The sequence below is a fragment of the Urocitellus parryii genome, chromosome 1 (assembly GCF_045843805.1).
Source record: "Urocitellus parryii isolate mUroPar1 chromosome 1, mUroPar1.hap1, whole genome shotgun sequence".
NCBI classification, from domain to species: domain Eukaryota; kingdom Metazoa; phylum Chordata; class Mammalia; order Rodentia; family Sciuridae; genus Urocitellus; species Urocitellus parryii.
The window spans coordinates 241,526,926-241,541,882 of record NC_135531.1 but is presented as its reverse complement, the minus strand read 5'-3'; the positions used below and the strand labels follow the sequence as shown (position 1 = coordinate 241,541,882).

Genomic DNA, 14,957 nt, shown 5'->3' with positions numbered 1-14,957 from the left:
CTGGTCGTCCACTTACCGTTCTGGTTAGTCCCTACTTTCCTTCATGACTTCTCCCTCCCCTTCTTCTCACAAATCAATGCTCCCCTGGGTTCTATCATCCCCTGTCTCTTCTCACTCTACTAAGTGATCCTAACAGCACATACAGCTTCAGTCACCCCTGAAGGCCCACAAAACCTTGACCTAGACCCAAGGCCTGGGCTTCTCCCCAAGCTCCATATCTCCCTCACTGCCTGGAGGCTCCATATCCCAAAGTGACCTCCTCACCTGCAGACCTATCCATACCAACCACTACCAATATCTCACAAGCCAAAACTTGGGCAATGTCCCACACTCCAACTCCCCTGCACTCCAATCCACTCAGGCCATCCACCCCATGAGTAAAGAGGGGTACAAAATCTCCAAAACCACCTTTAACCCAATCATCCCACTCTCAATATCTACTGACAGAATATCACCCAATATGGAAAAGGTTATAAGTTCCAAAAGATTCATCCACAGATTATTTACAACAGCAAAGTGGCAGAAGCAATCCAAATGCCCAGTAAGAAAGGGATGTTTCAGAAATCATGTGCTCAGGGGAAAAATAGACAACTATGAAATGCATTTCAAAACTCAGGCGGTCTTCCCAACATAAACACAGGACAAATGTTTGAGGTGATGATCTGATCGTTACCCTGTGTACAAACATCATAAGCATTGAAACATCACTCTGTACCCCACAAGTATGTACAATTTCAAGTAAAACATTTTTTAAAAACTATACAGCATTATGGAAAATGTTCTCTATGATTACAACCACATTTTTAAACGTGCAGACAGAAAGCTTGGAAACGATTATTCAGAAATGACTATATTTTAAGAGAACAGATTCATGAATGCCTTTTCAATTCCATTTTCCAAACCTTTTATAAAGTTCTTAAAATTATTCTCTAATGCAAAATATCCAAAAGAGCATTCTAGTAATCTTGTACTCTTTGAGTGGCTTGGTTTCGGGACAACTAGGGAAGTCCTGTGTCCCTTCAGCTGCTGCCCCGCCTCCCTGCTGCATCTGTTGCAGTATCAATACAAGTGCCCATTAAAAAAGGTTCCCCCTAAATCCTATTATACTTGGAGCTCTCAGCATGAGAGCCTCAAAATTGACTAATTATTTCAAGAACTCCAACTGGACACAGAAACAGCTGCACAACTGCAGAACTGGGCTCCCAACATCTGCCGCGGTTATTAACTGTTCTCACAGGAAAAGATCACCATGCACAAGCTGCTGCCAAGAGAACAATTGTAAAGCTGGAGGCTAAACCAGAGAGAAGGTGAAGCAGACCACATCAGATGCCTGACAGGCTGGCTGCCCGAGAGGTAAGGAAGGGGCATCTTGTCTGACCAGAGTGGAGAGGTGTCCGGTATCACATCCTAGAGTCCAGGAGGTTCTCACCAGCACCTCTGCAGGTCCTCAACAAAACCCAGTGAGCAACACATACAGACCCTCCTCCAACTGCTGCCCTCAAGAGGGGTACACACTGTTTCCAATTTAAAGGATTCCTGGGACAAATACTTTTGAAAGGTACTATTCCAATTATGCCCATTCTATAAACTCAAATTTTACTGCAAGTACACCAGACTTCCTTAAAACAGAGAAAGAACTATCATAAATACGTCTGTTACATTCAAATTGGGCATTGGCAGTTAGAGATTTTTAAAAAATCATAAAATTATGGTATAACACACGGGAAGAGAGCACCTCCTTTCATTTATCTAAATGCTCTCAACTGTGCAATCTTCCTGAAATTAGCAATATTTCTCAAACAGCTCTTCCGCTGACGCCAAGCAACACTAGTGCAACCCACACATCTTCTTTGAATTCTATGTCAGGATAATACTGCGATACTTATAGAATGCCGCTGCTCAAGAATAAATTCCTGTAAACAAACAAGCTGCAGGAAAGCCCATTTCTCCCCTCCGTTATAAAGAAGGGAGCATGAAAGGAAAGCCAGAATGCTCACTGAACTTATCATGGACATCATTAGAATCAATGAGCTTTTGAGGAAATTGGTCAAATCTGACATGGTTTCTTTGTAGAAATGTGTTCTGGTAATATTCCAGAGTTCTGTTCTTCCAGTTTGGAAAAGTTTCAAACTCCTGACACACACCAAGATGGCAGCAACACAGACAACCCTAGGCAAAACAGGCCAAGGGGGAAAGTTCAAAGGCAGCAGCCTCTCAACCTTCCCTCTTCTTCAGCCTCCCTGTTCCCCCAATGCCTGGGGCTTTGAGAAGGCCACAGAGCCCCCAGAGTTCATTAGTTAGTTTGTAAATTAATTAATTCGAGGTGTAAGTCCATTAAAAGCAAGTTAGATTTTAAGGGCTGAAAAGTTATCTACTGACCATGAAACAGGAAGAAATCAAATTTCATGTGTACGTCAGTTTCCCACAACAGCAAGTGAAGAAATCTCCTACTCTTTATTCTGTATGGAAGAAATGTGTGCATCATGTCAGCCAGAAGACGGGGGAACTAAACAGAGCAATGTTCAAAGGGGTGGAGTAAGCGGAGACCCAAAGAAGAAGTAACAGATGGTCAGAGGCCCATTAGGGGAACACAGGCAGAAACAAAAAGAATGGTGACAACAAAGCAACGTCCAAAGAAGGTTCCACCAGGAACAACATCCCCATTTTCTGACTTGTGGAGATCCTTCTAAAGCTGTGCTGATACTGCTGCGTTTATGCACCTACAAGCACAAAGCGGAGAGTATCCCACCTGTGAAGGCCATTAGAGCTGGACCCCAGGTTTCACATCGGCTCCGCCCTCCTTTATCAAACCACATGAGCAGCTGTGAGTCAGGGTTTCACAGGGGTTTATTACAGTATTATCAGCACAGAAGTCAGATAACCAGATTATTAATGATCAGAGGGACAGCAACGGTAAAAGTCATCTCAATCTACTACCCTAGTACAACCATAGTTAACACTTTGATCTTTTTTTTTTTTTTTTTTTTTTTTTGCCACCTTTCTTCCTACCCATTTGTCAAAGGAGAAGCTGGAATCCCACATCAGTCATAAACTACTACATGCACTGCTTGGATTCAGGAAGATGCGACACCTGGTTGGGGGAAAGGGAATTCACTCTCAAGAAAGACTGCTCAGTCTAAGCTGAGTGCTTGTGCTGTGCAGGCTTCAGTCTAGGGACTACACATACCTTGGCTCATTTAATCCTTACTACAACCCAAAGAAGGTTCTATCATTACCCACATTTTGCAAACAAAGAAATGGAAGCAGGCACAGAATAAGCTATAAGCCCAAGGACACAGGTTACTAACACTGGCGGAAAAGTCAAGTTTCAAAACTTACACTTTGCCAGGCACAGGGGTGCACACCTGTAATCCAGAGACTCAAGAGGTCGAAACGGGAGGATCTAGAGTTCAAAGCCAGTCTCAGCAACTCAGTAAGGTCTGGCGCTAAGCAACTCAGTAAGACTGTCTCTAAATAAAATACAAAAAAAAAGGTCTGGAGAAGTGGTTCAATGGTTAAGCATCCGTGGGCTCAATCCCAGGTACAAAAAAAAAAAAAAAACAATACTTAATCCAGTGTCTAGCCCATAACCAGTGTACCACACTGCTTCTCACTGAAGAGGGCTCATCTCAGTGGATGCAAAGCCTTGATGACCAAGAATAGCAGGACTTCCAGGTGGGACAGGGAGTGTGTAATACATGTTCCCTCCCACTCACCCACCCTGAGGTCAAGCCAGCCCTCGCTGGCTGAGAGTTTAATAGGTGGAAGGGAAGAAAAGGGGAGAAATGAGAGACTGGAAGAGCCATTGGTGGGCCTGCCCAAGCAAGACTCCTTCTAGGAAAGGCAGATTGGCCTCCGCAATCCATTAGTGCCAATCCCAGGAGGAAGGTGCTGAGCAGGATGCTCAAATGTCCAACAGACACTAGTACACAGTGGCAATGGCAGAGGGCGTGCAGGTGCTCCTCAACTTATAACAGATTACATCCTGATAAACCATCATAAATGAAAAATATGCATTGAATACATCTAACCTACAGAACCTTGTAGCTTAGCAACTCAGGCCCGGGTGGAGCACCGGTTGTTAATCTTGGAGATCCCATGGCTGAATGGGAGCGGAGATACACTGCCATTGCCCAGCATCTGGAAAAAGTAATGTGCCACAAATGGTCAGCCTAGGAACGAGCAAAATCCAAGATCCAAAGTAGTTTCTGCTGAATACTTACTGCTTTCACGCCACAGAAAGTCAAAAAACAGCTAGGCATAATGGTACACACCTGTAATTCCAGTGACTCAGGAGGCTGAGGCAGGAAAATCACAAATTCGAGGATAGCCTCAGTAACTTATTAGGCCCTAATAAACTTTACAAGACCTGTCTCTCTCTCTATATATATATATATATAAAGGGGGTAGGGAATGTAGCTAAGTGGTAAATCACCCCTGGATTCAATATCTAGTATTTAAAAAAAAAAAAGTAAAAAACCCCATAGTCAAAGGAAACTGTCTGTATTCAAGAGGAGATGGTATTTTGTAAATCCTGTGTTCAAGCCACATCATAGGATCAGTTCTCTCTTATTTCAGCAGTTTCATTTCGGGGAGGAGGGTACACGGAGCAAAAAGAAATATCTCCATGTTGCATAATTTAAATATTATTAAAAACACCAATCTGATGATTTACTGAGAAGTAATAACTTGATCTGAGTCATTGATTGCTAAAGTTCCATCAATCTACCTTGGGGCTCTGGGTCCTCTTTTTCACTCTCTGGAAGGTTCTTCCTTCCAACTCTCCCTCTAATACCAACTCATCTTTCTGGTAACTGCATGAATGCATGTTTACTCAAATATGCCCCCCCATAGCTCAATCTAAATTCCCCTCTACCCATCTCTCTTTTTCTCCCATTCTCTTCCTTCAGAGAATTCCTCCCAATTCATGAAAATATACTGATGTGTGTTCACCTCTGTACTGTCTCTATCCCCTTACACTTCATGAAAGCAGAAACCACGTCCACATCACCATTAAATATTGCACACTAGGATATAGTAGGAAGCCAAATAACTCATGAATGAATCGATGAATGAATTTAAATAATTAAAAGTTGTCCTTCCTTACTTCTATAAGCATATTGAATATAATTTTAAAATTAAATTATGCCATTTCCAATACAGGTTTAATTATTTCATGCTCTATTAAAATGCCATCTGACTTCAGGCTTCCATGGCAAACATATGTTTAGACATGAACTTCATCATCAAGGGCCATTTATGAACAAATACAAAATCAATCCTTTTCTTGTGCATCAGAAACACCAATTAGAAATGTACTAACCTAATCCATTCACAAAGACCACAAAAAACATGAAGCACCTTGGCATAAATCTAACAAAAGATGTGAAAAGACTCTGACACATAAAATTACAAATTTAACTGAAGGACATTAAAGTCCTATATATAAAGTAAGGGTTATCAAGTTTGCAGATGAAAAGCTATGAAACCATAAAGATATCAATTTTCCCTGAATTTCTATTTAAATGACACAATGAAGTGACAATAGTAATGTTATCTAGAAATTGATCCCCCCAAAGAGGTGGACAGTGGTGACATGAGATAGAGCGTACCAATACAATTTAACTCTCTCTTGGAAATTCATATTACACAGTCATGGATAAAGACCATGAGAAGACATGCTGTAAACCAATTCCAATGAAATTCCAATAACACAAGCGGGGGTGGGGGGTGCACAAGCAACAAGCTTGAGAACAAGTTAAACTGTTTATGGGGAAAGAAAAGTGGAACATGCCCGGAGATGCATCAATTGTCATGAATATGGAAAATGGCATTTTTTGTGAATTCCAACTATTTCACTCCTATGGGTGTATAATGTTATTTTCAGTATTTTATTGTGTTTCAAATATTTTCTCTTTTTTTAACTTGTCAAACAGCACTGTAAATTCAGAAGAGCAAGAACACCATGTCTAGGGAAACATGGAAAGAAGAAGGGAACAAAACTGGGTACAAAAAGATGGTGCACACCTCAGGAGGCTGAGGCAGGAGGATGGCAAGTTCAAGGCCAGCCTCAGGAAATTAGTGGGACCATCTCAAAGTGAAAAAAAAAAAAAGTCTGGGGATGTGGTTCACTGTTAAGTAACTGGTTTTGTGAAGGCATTTTCAAGCACTGTAACCAAAAACATAAAAGTAAATACATGTGCATACACACACACACACACAAACACACATGGTGTTCTTGCTCTTCTGCACTTACCACTGTTAAGTAACCCTGCGTTCATTCCCCTAGTATCCAAAAAAAAAAAAAAAAGTGTCCACGTGATAAGTGGAAAGGGACTTTCAGGGTGAAGGAAAGATCCAGAAGAACAAGGTTAAAAAAGAAAAAAAATCAAACACAATTGAGAATGAACCAAGCATGGCTCATATAGGAAATCCTCACAGAAAGTCAGAGAGTAAGGGATATAAAATGACACAATGAAGTGACAATAGTAATGTTATCTAGAAATTGATCCCCCCAAAGAGGTGGACAGTGGTGACATGAGATAGAGCGTACCAATACAATTTAACTCTCTCTTGGAAATTCATATTACACAGTCATGGATAAAGACCATGAGAAGACATGCTGTAAACCAATTCCAACCATTTCACTCTGATGGGTGTATAATGTTATTTATTGAAATAAATAACACCATTTAACCTTGAACCACCATTTAACCCAGCAATTCCAACATGTACTTGGCCAAAGAACCCTTTTCACACCAACACCTACTAACTCTATGGGTTTTAGATTTTCTAACCTACTGATTTCTCATGGAACAGCCAATTGTGGGCACTGCTGCACTCTAATAGCCCAGTCTTTTAAAGATGGAAACCAGGATAGGGCTTTAGGATTTGAATATAAATATTTAAGGGAACGACAAGACAAACAGTGACAGACTGGATGGATGTAAGGGTCACAGAAAATGCAGTTGGTGGGGCTCCATATTCATGATGGCAATCCATATTCAAGATGATGAGAAGGCTATTAGCAAAACTGAGGAGTTGGTCAAAAAGAAACTATTAGAAAAACAGACACTAAGCTTGGATTCGGAGGGTTTGGGGAAGCAGTGAGAAGTCGGAAGAGTTGGTGGTCAACTCTGATGATCCTTCCCTGTTATCTTTGAACCTGAGCAAGTCTCAAGGACAATGAAGGAATTAACAACTTCACATTCTACCATTCTAGAACTAGAGGATTTGAAATCAAAACACCAATTTAATCAAGTTCTATCTTTAAAGAAGGTGTGAAATACATAGAACAAAGGATTAAAAATAAACAATTCAAGATTAATTTAAATATATGCATGAGAGGTTTTTAAGAAGTCTTGCAATTATGGATGTTCAAGAGATATCCCTGAACTCTTATAAAGCTGACATCAAAGAGTCTAACTCTGCTTCTCTGCCCCAATAGAATACTAAAGCCTGAATCTGAACCAATGTGGGAGTTGATATACTTTTATGAATCCTTTCCATACCTGAAGATTTCAGGCAAGTGAGGTTTTTTCCTAGAGAACTCAACATATCAGGAGTAAGTCAAAACTGTGGTCCTTATTAGAATTGGTAAGTAGATTACATGAGGACTGCAAAACTCAGTAGCCATGCAAATTGGCATAAAGCCCAATCAATGTTCATGAAAATGAAGCTATTCCTAAAGGCAGTGAGGGAGCGGATCAAAAATGAATGCAACAGAGGCTATCCTTTTAAAGCACTTTCAAGAGAAAAAATGATCAGTTAGGAACCAAGCATATTTGCAATCTGAGCACTACAAATAACACTGCAGGGTCTAATAATATACAATTTAACAAGCCAGGAAGGAAGGAGGTTCCCTCTCAGTTGTACACTGGAAAACAAAGTGGGGCCAGCAGAAATCTTGCAATCAAGGTTCTTTGGAGTTTGTGTGTGTGTGTGTATGTGTGTGTGTGTGTGTACACACACGTGTATTTATTTATTTATTTATTTATTTTTTAAATTTTTTTTTAGTATTTATTTTTTTTAGTTTTCAGCAGACACAACATCTTTGTTTGTATGTGGTGCTGAGGATCGAACCCGGGCCGCACGCATGCCAGGCGAGCGCGCTACCGCTTGAGCCACATCCCCAGCCCGACGTGTATTTATTTTTATGTTTTTGGTTGCAGTGCTTGAAAATACCTTCACAAAACCAGTGAAAGGAGTATGTAAATGATGCATACATATACTATAACAAAATTAATAAATAATAATAATCTGCTCAATTAAATTGTTTAAAAACTCTTTTTCTAAAAACTCTTTTTTCCCCCATCACATGCTAGGCAGGTGCTCTACCACTGAGCTATGTTCCTACTCCAACATTTCTTATTACTACACATTAATTGTACATATTAATGGGGTCCAGGGTGATATTTTCATACATGCGTATAGCATGCACTGATCAAATCCAACTCATCCAATTCCTTCTTTTAACAAGTTTAAATACTTGAAAAAAGAAATTGCATTTCTGTGTTAACAGCAAAATTAAGCCATCTGTGTAATCTCAGAGCCTCTATAGTCCACACAGGACTGGACTCAAGTCCCTGCAAGGCAGAGATCTGGTTTCCTCTTAGGCCCCTCTGGGATATCAAGGAAAGAGAAGCACCTGGTATTTTTAGCAGCTCAGTGTTGTTGTTTATTTGATAAGTGAAGGAAGAATGTCAATTTTCTCTTTCTTTCAGACTATAATATCTAAAACTGCCTGTCTTGGGAGACTATACATTTCAAACCAAACCTTGTCCAAAGTCCCCTAAGTCCCAATCCTACAGAGGCCACTCACACTAATCAGTTCTCACATTAGCCCCTGAGCTCCTGCTGGATGTCCAGCAGCACACTATTCACAGGCCAATTGAAGACCAGATCAGATGAACTCCCTACAAACAGCATGCAGAAGACACAGGAAGTGGGGGGACTGAAGGATCACCGGAAAGGGACTGGCTCCTCTCTCTCTCCGGCCAGCAGCCTGGATCTTCCTTCACTAAGTCTCCCTTATTTGGGGGAAGAGAATGACAGGACTGGGGAGTCAAGCACAAGACCCAGAAGAGGAAGAGAAATGTGAGAAACAGTTCAACCCATTCTCCTAGCTACGGACAGCCAAGGGCACTCACAGGAACCCTGACTCCAGGAGACAAAGGAAACAAGCCAGGAAGGAAGGAGGCTCCCTCTCAAGTGGATACTCCCCTTAGCTCTTTAAAACCAACTCCATAAAAGTGGCCCAACGTTTCATAGTATACTCTACCTTTTGGTGGCAGTGTGTTGTTCTGAAAACACATGAGGAGCTTGATCTCAGGGCAAGTGAATCAAATCCCTCACCCACAAGTAACACCCTCTAGAGGCAACTGATGAGGATTAAATGGCACTCAGGGTGAGGCCTGACATGGAGCACGCACCCAGCACTTCATAAAGAGCAGCAGCAAGGGGATGAGGATATAGCTCAGTAGGTAGAGTGCTTACCTCACATGCATGAGGTCCTGGGTTCAATCCCCAGAAACACACACACACACACACACACACACACACACACACAAAGAGCAGTATCAATATCGCATGACACAATATGAAGAATAAATTTGGGGACTTAGCCTTGCTTGTCCAGCAGGGCTGATAAAATGCAAACATGCATGAAAGTGAGTGAGATAACAGCCATACTGAACACAGGATAAGGAAGGGAGGCTGTCAGGTGTAGAGAGAAGAGAGTGGGAAATGACAAAGACTCGCCACGTGTCAATGCAGCCAGTTATTTAAACGCTTCCCCACAGAATGGCACTTGATACACCACCACTTTTTGGACCTCAGGATCCTAGACCTTAACTTCTTCACATCATCCCAGGTTGATGGAAATAAAATCAAGGCCAGGGAAGGAGCTGGCACTCGTGTTCAGTTTCCTTCCAGTCATTAGCCTCTGTCTGTCTGCAGCTTTTGCCTTGGCAGCATGTGTCGCCCTGCCGGGGCCACCACAGCTGTCACAGTCATTTTCTTCATTTCACCAGCATCCGCTCTCCAGGCACACCCATTGGCCCTGCAGCACCGTCCTTGGAGGCATGGTGGATTTCCTTTAGCGCTTCTGAAAGGTGTCTAATACATAGCCTTGCATCAGCCCTGGGCTTAATAAAATATGAACTGAAGAAGGAGGTCCTGAAAACTGAAAAGCCAGCTGACAAAAGGCTGAACGGCACAAAGCTACAGAGCATCTTTCTTCCTCTACCATGGATGGCGCTTCTCAGCTGCTTGGCTGGAAGGTGATCACCTGGGAAAGAACTCAGCAGACCAAGTGTCTGCCTCCCCTCAAAAGGCAAACCTCTAAAATATCCAATGGAGGGATATTTGTTGGCAGAAGGAGACTAAAGTCACTGTCACCTCTAACATAGCCCTGGAAGACCCCAAATGGTGTCCTGGCTTGAAATCATTAAACAAGGCAGAACTTTCAGTCTTCAAATTCTTATCTCAGAAACACAAAAAAAAGCCAATATTGACTTTTCCACTTGCCCAGGAGCATTCTGAGAAATCCAAAAACAAGTCATGATGCCAAATGGTAAACTCCATTCTGCTCCTGCCCTTGGTAGTCACTCTTGGTCAAGGTCTTATACCTCCTGCCCAGCACCCCTCTCCATTCCACCCCCAGGAGAAATGCCATTTCTATTCCCTTTTTATACTGACGCCCAAACCAGTTCACTTCCCCTGTGAGCACAGAAATCATGTGGAATGTGTGTTCCCACAGAGTTCAGAAACTTGATGATCTCAGAGGATACTGTAAAGAAAGACCCTTGACACTTCCCTAAGGAAGAATGTCGTCTGTAAAAGGCTACTGTCAGGGCAAAAGGCATGTGCTGGGAAAATCCACTGCCTGCTGCGTGTGTTTCCAATTCTGATGTCCCACTTCCTCTTTATAGCACATTCCTCCCCTCCTTATTTCTCTTCTAAAAAGACACTATGGCACTGGTTCTCAGTTAAGGAGCAAAGTGCAGTGTTCTATTAAAGATGGCAAGATAAAAAGAGCTAAAACGGATTTCAAGCAGCACAGAATGCTTGAGTACTATATAAGACCTACTTCCTTTCTACCAATTTTAAATGTTTGGAAAGAACTTATTTTAAATGTGGGCAGCCTAACTTTCTAAAAATAAAGCTCCTTGTACTTAGAGCTTATTCACACGGGCCATAACACATCGATTTTGAACAATATAGCCTTAAGAGTTGCCATGTCCCCCATCTTAACTCAATTAACTAAATAATCAAATTGCTGTTGTTCCTATTATTAAAAGATCTATACACAGCAAATAAAGAGTATGGACTTTGGAATTAGAATTCAATACTTCCAGCACTTGTCAGTTAGTTACCTACTGTAAGTAGAGTGTAAGACAGGCAACTGTACCTTTCTTCAGGAGAAATGGAGATAGTACCTGTTTTGTCAAGTTGTTTTGAGGATTAATATAGTGATGTATGAAAACTCATTACACCTAAGAAACATTAAGTGATAACTAAAGTCCTTATTTGCCTACATGATTAAAATCCAAATGTCCAGCTATTGAAAATAGTAGAATGGAGGTGGAGAGGAGAGTCTCACCAAAAAGAGGACAAATGCAAAAAGTCTGAATACCACATGCTGAAGATGCTCAGGATCTTCTGAGCCAAATGCCACCCACCCACCTCACCCCCACTCCCTCCCTGCAAATGGCAGACAGGCCTCCTTGCTTTGCATAAATGTGCAACAACCAGGGGGAAGTCAGTGTTAAACTCCAGGTTTGACAAAGTGTTGATTCATCCAAGAAGGGGGTGCAGCCTGCTGCCAGCCTTATCACACAATCGGGCATCCACTGGGACAGCTTTTCAAGGATTCCCCCATCCAGTCTCCAGCAGCAGAAATGTTCTGATTACTCTTCTAATGTTTTCATTTTATTAATGTATAGAAATCTCTTGGGAGTGATCCAACCGTGTTGTATTTTATAGAACAATTTACAACGTAAATGAAAAGTCAGGAATGGTAAGACAACAACAAAAAGAGTCCCTCTGTTGGCTGCCCATGACACAGTGTTTTGCCAGGCAGTGTGTTAGTTATAACGACAAACAGCTTGACGGTTGGACACCATCCCACTTTAACCTCACATCATAATGGCTCCTGAGGACAAGTCCCACTGCTTTTCAGCCTGGCCTGAAAATCTGACCACATCCCCCACGAAAAAGACAGATCCTCAGCAGTAGCTGGTACAGCTCTTTTCCATTACCACTTAGTGGGCAGGAAACATTTTTTTCCCCCAGAGTAAGTTCCTAATTTGCCTTCTAAGGTTAATAGGTTTTCCAACTTGGTTCATCTTAAAGTGAATGGCCAAAGTGGTAGTTTAATGGTAGACCCTCTGGCTTGCCAGAGGCAGCACTGGGCCATTTCCCAGCCCTGTCTGCAACCAGACTACTAAAACTGCAAGTCTCCTAAGTTATCCCCACAGTAATTCTAACCCTCAGTCAGCCTCTGGGATCCTTCCACCAGTGTCCCATAGGCACCATCCATGAATGCCAGCAAATGTCAGACTCCTCCCAAAACAGTTTTACTTGGAATACTCCATTCAAAGAGCACCCAGTGTTCAATCCCCAGGGCTCCCTCCAGAGGTCAGCCAATCGTTTTGGATTCTTGATTCCAATCTAGGTACAGGTCACTTAACAAATACCTGACATATTACATTTAATTCCACCTCCCCCTCTTAAAAAAAATCCCATTCATCATAATACAAAGTGTTCTCTTTCTTATTCTAGATGGTCCACACAGGGAAAGTGAAAGCGTAGACCATTTGAAAGCCATGTCTCCCTGATTCAAATGGTATGTGTTGTGTGTTTAAGATCTACTATAAACGAGTTCTTCAATTTAGTGCTACATAATCTGATCCATTTGTTTTTAGCAATGTCTAATTCTTTGGTGGTCCGGTCCCCAAAAACATTCTTAGAAAACTGTAATAAACTATAATGTATTATTAATGGAGAAAATTATTTTGTCAACATTTGTCTTCTACCCATCCCAGCTAATATCCACTAGCTATACACAGAGACCCAGATATAAATACATATAAACCATCAGAGCAATTTTTCAGTCTTTTTTTTTTAAAACTTTCTTTCATTGTTAACTAAGATTTGCTTTCGGCAAACTAACAGTAGGAGTGCCTAGAACTGAAGGAAACACAACTTGTTGCAACAACAAATGCTCGGCCGCAGCCTGAACAAAGCGCTACAAATGGGCTCTAGAAACCCACAGGGCCCTTGGACAAAACGCTGTGTTTGTAATTAACTCTCTCCAACTCACTCTCATCACCCCCTCTCCAAGCCTCTACCCGGCCCCAGCACCCCCCAGGGCTCCAGTTCCCAGTCTGGTTTCCATTCCAGCCCCGCCCCCTTCCCCTTCCCTCTCTGGGACTGTGAATCAATCCCATCCAGGGCAGGAAACGAGACCCAGGGCAGCCCCCTCCGCTGTGGCGGAACAAAGGAGAGCGCAGCTGCACGCGAAGGGAGTCCCTTCGGGTCCTGGGTCCCTTCTCCCCGGCTGCCGCCGCCAGGGCACACCGCACCTGAACCCCGCTGCCCAGAACGCCCCATTGTTCTTCTTTCCAAAGGAAACCCCATCGCGTCTTTCCATAGAAGCTGAGGCCAGGAAACAGCTGTGGGCCGGAGGGAATGAGGGTGGATAGGGAGGAAACCGGGTTCCACTTTGCCCACAGGTACGAAAAGGACGGGGCGGAGTATGAGCAACTTAGTTTACAAGCCCACCTCTCCCGCCGCCCCCGAAGCCACTGCGGATCACGACCCCGCTCTGCGACCTCCAGCCGCCAAGGTTCTGGCCGCAGAGCCGCAGAGCCCCAAAGAGCTGCAGAACCCGCTGACCCGCGCCCACGGGCTGCAGGAGGGCCACGGGGACCGTGGGCACAAAGGCGCGGGGGCCAGGTCGAGCGGGAAGGGCAGGGGAGAGGGAAAGCGCTCGCGCTACCTCGCTGGGCGCTAGCTCGCCAGGCGCCACTCCGCCTCCAGTCGTCCTAGCTCCTCGGAGGTGCTCTGGGACGCGGACCCAGCCCAAGGTTGCGGGGCTCCAGCCGCCGCTGCTCTGCCGAGGATGTCCCGAGCGCTGCTGCCGGTCGTCTGAGCGCCCACGCTCCCGCACCGCCTCCGCGCCGCGCTCCAGTGTGCGCCTGGCTGCAGAGTGCTGGGCTGCCGCGGAGGCGCCAGCCACTCCCCTCTCCCAGCGGCGGAGGGGCCGGCCGAGGGGCGGGGGCGGCGACCTCGCAGCCTGGGATTCGCCCCTCGGCGCGCAGGCAGGACCAGAGCCACCACCGCCCCCTGGCCGACTCACCTCTGGCCGCGAGGGCAGGCTGCATAGCGCCCCCCGGTGAGCGCGCGCTGCCTCGCGGAACTGCGGCCCGACCCCTGCCCCGGGCGAGCCTAGGTGGGACGCTGAGTGGAAAAGGTAGCAGAGGCGTCTGCCTGGCCCCAAAGGACGGCTCCTGCTTTTTTACCCTGTCTACTCGCAGATTCACCAACATCGTAGGAGCAATAGGTCGTTTGACAGCTAGAAGCTAACCTGGGGCAAACTCAGGCAGAATGGGAATGCTGTATTTTTATTCCTCTCCTAGACAAAAAAGTTTGGATGCCCAAGAAAATATTAATTTGCCTGAAAAAAGAGTGCTAAGCGACCCTATATGCCTTCACTTACAAAGCTCTTATTATCTATTAACCTTGCTTAATCCTGCGAAGATTATAAAGACCCTGATCAATTCTCTGAGTTGCAAATAAATGATCATTTAAACAAAATCGCATACATGTTGGAATATAGTGTATTCAGTGGCATGCAGCCAATATAGTACTCTAACTGGCATTGGGTAACCAACAATGATGGGATATATCATTTCCGCACACTAGAAGGGACCAGAAAATCAGAATCCCCAATT

General features: G+C 43.8%; 1 protein-coding gene across 3 annotated transcripts in view; it reads right to left on the bottom strand.

Annotated features, from left to right (window-relative positions):
• The window catches only part of Myo1b (myosin IB), a 168,684-nt gene extending 154,490 nt beyond the window's left edge, over positions 1-14,194 (bottom strand). For 2 of the 3 annotated variants that reach the window (XM_026389039.2, XM_026389040.2), the window contains exon 1: positions 14,003-14,194. The gene's annotated coding sequence lies outside the window, so the exon portion shown is untranslated. The remainder of the gene's footprint in view (positions 1-14,002) is intronic. The other variant, XM_026389041.2, reaches the window with a different exon arrangement.
• Positions 14,195-14,957: the final 763 nt, after the last annotated feature.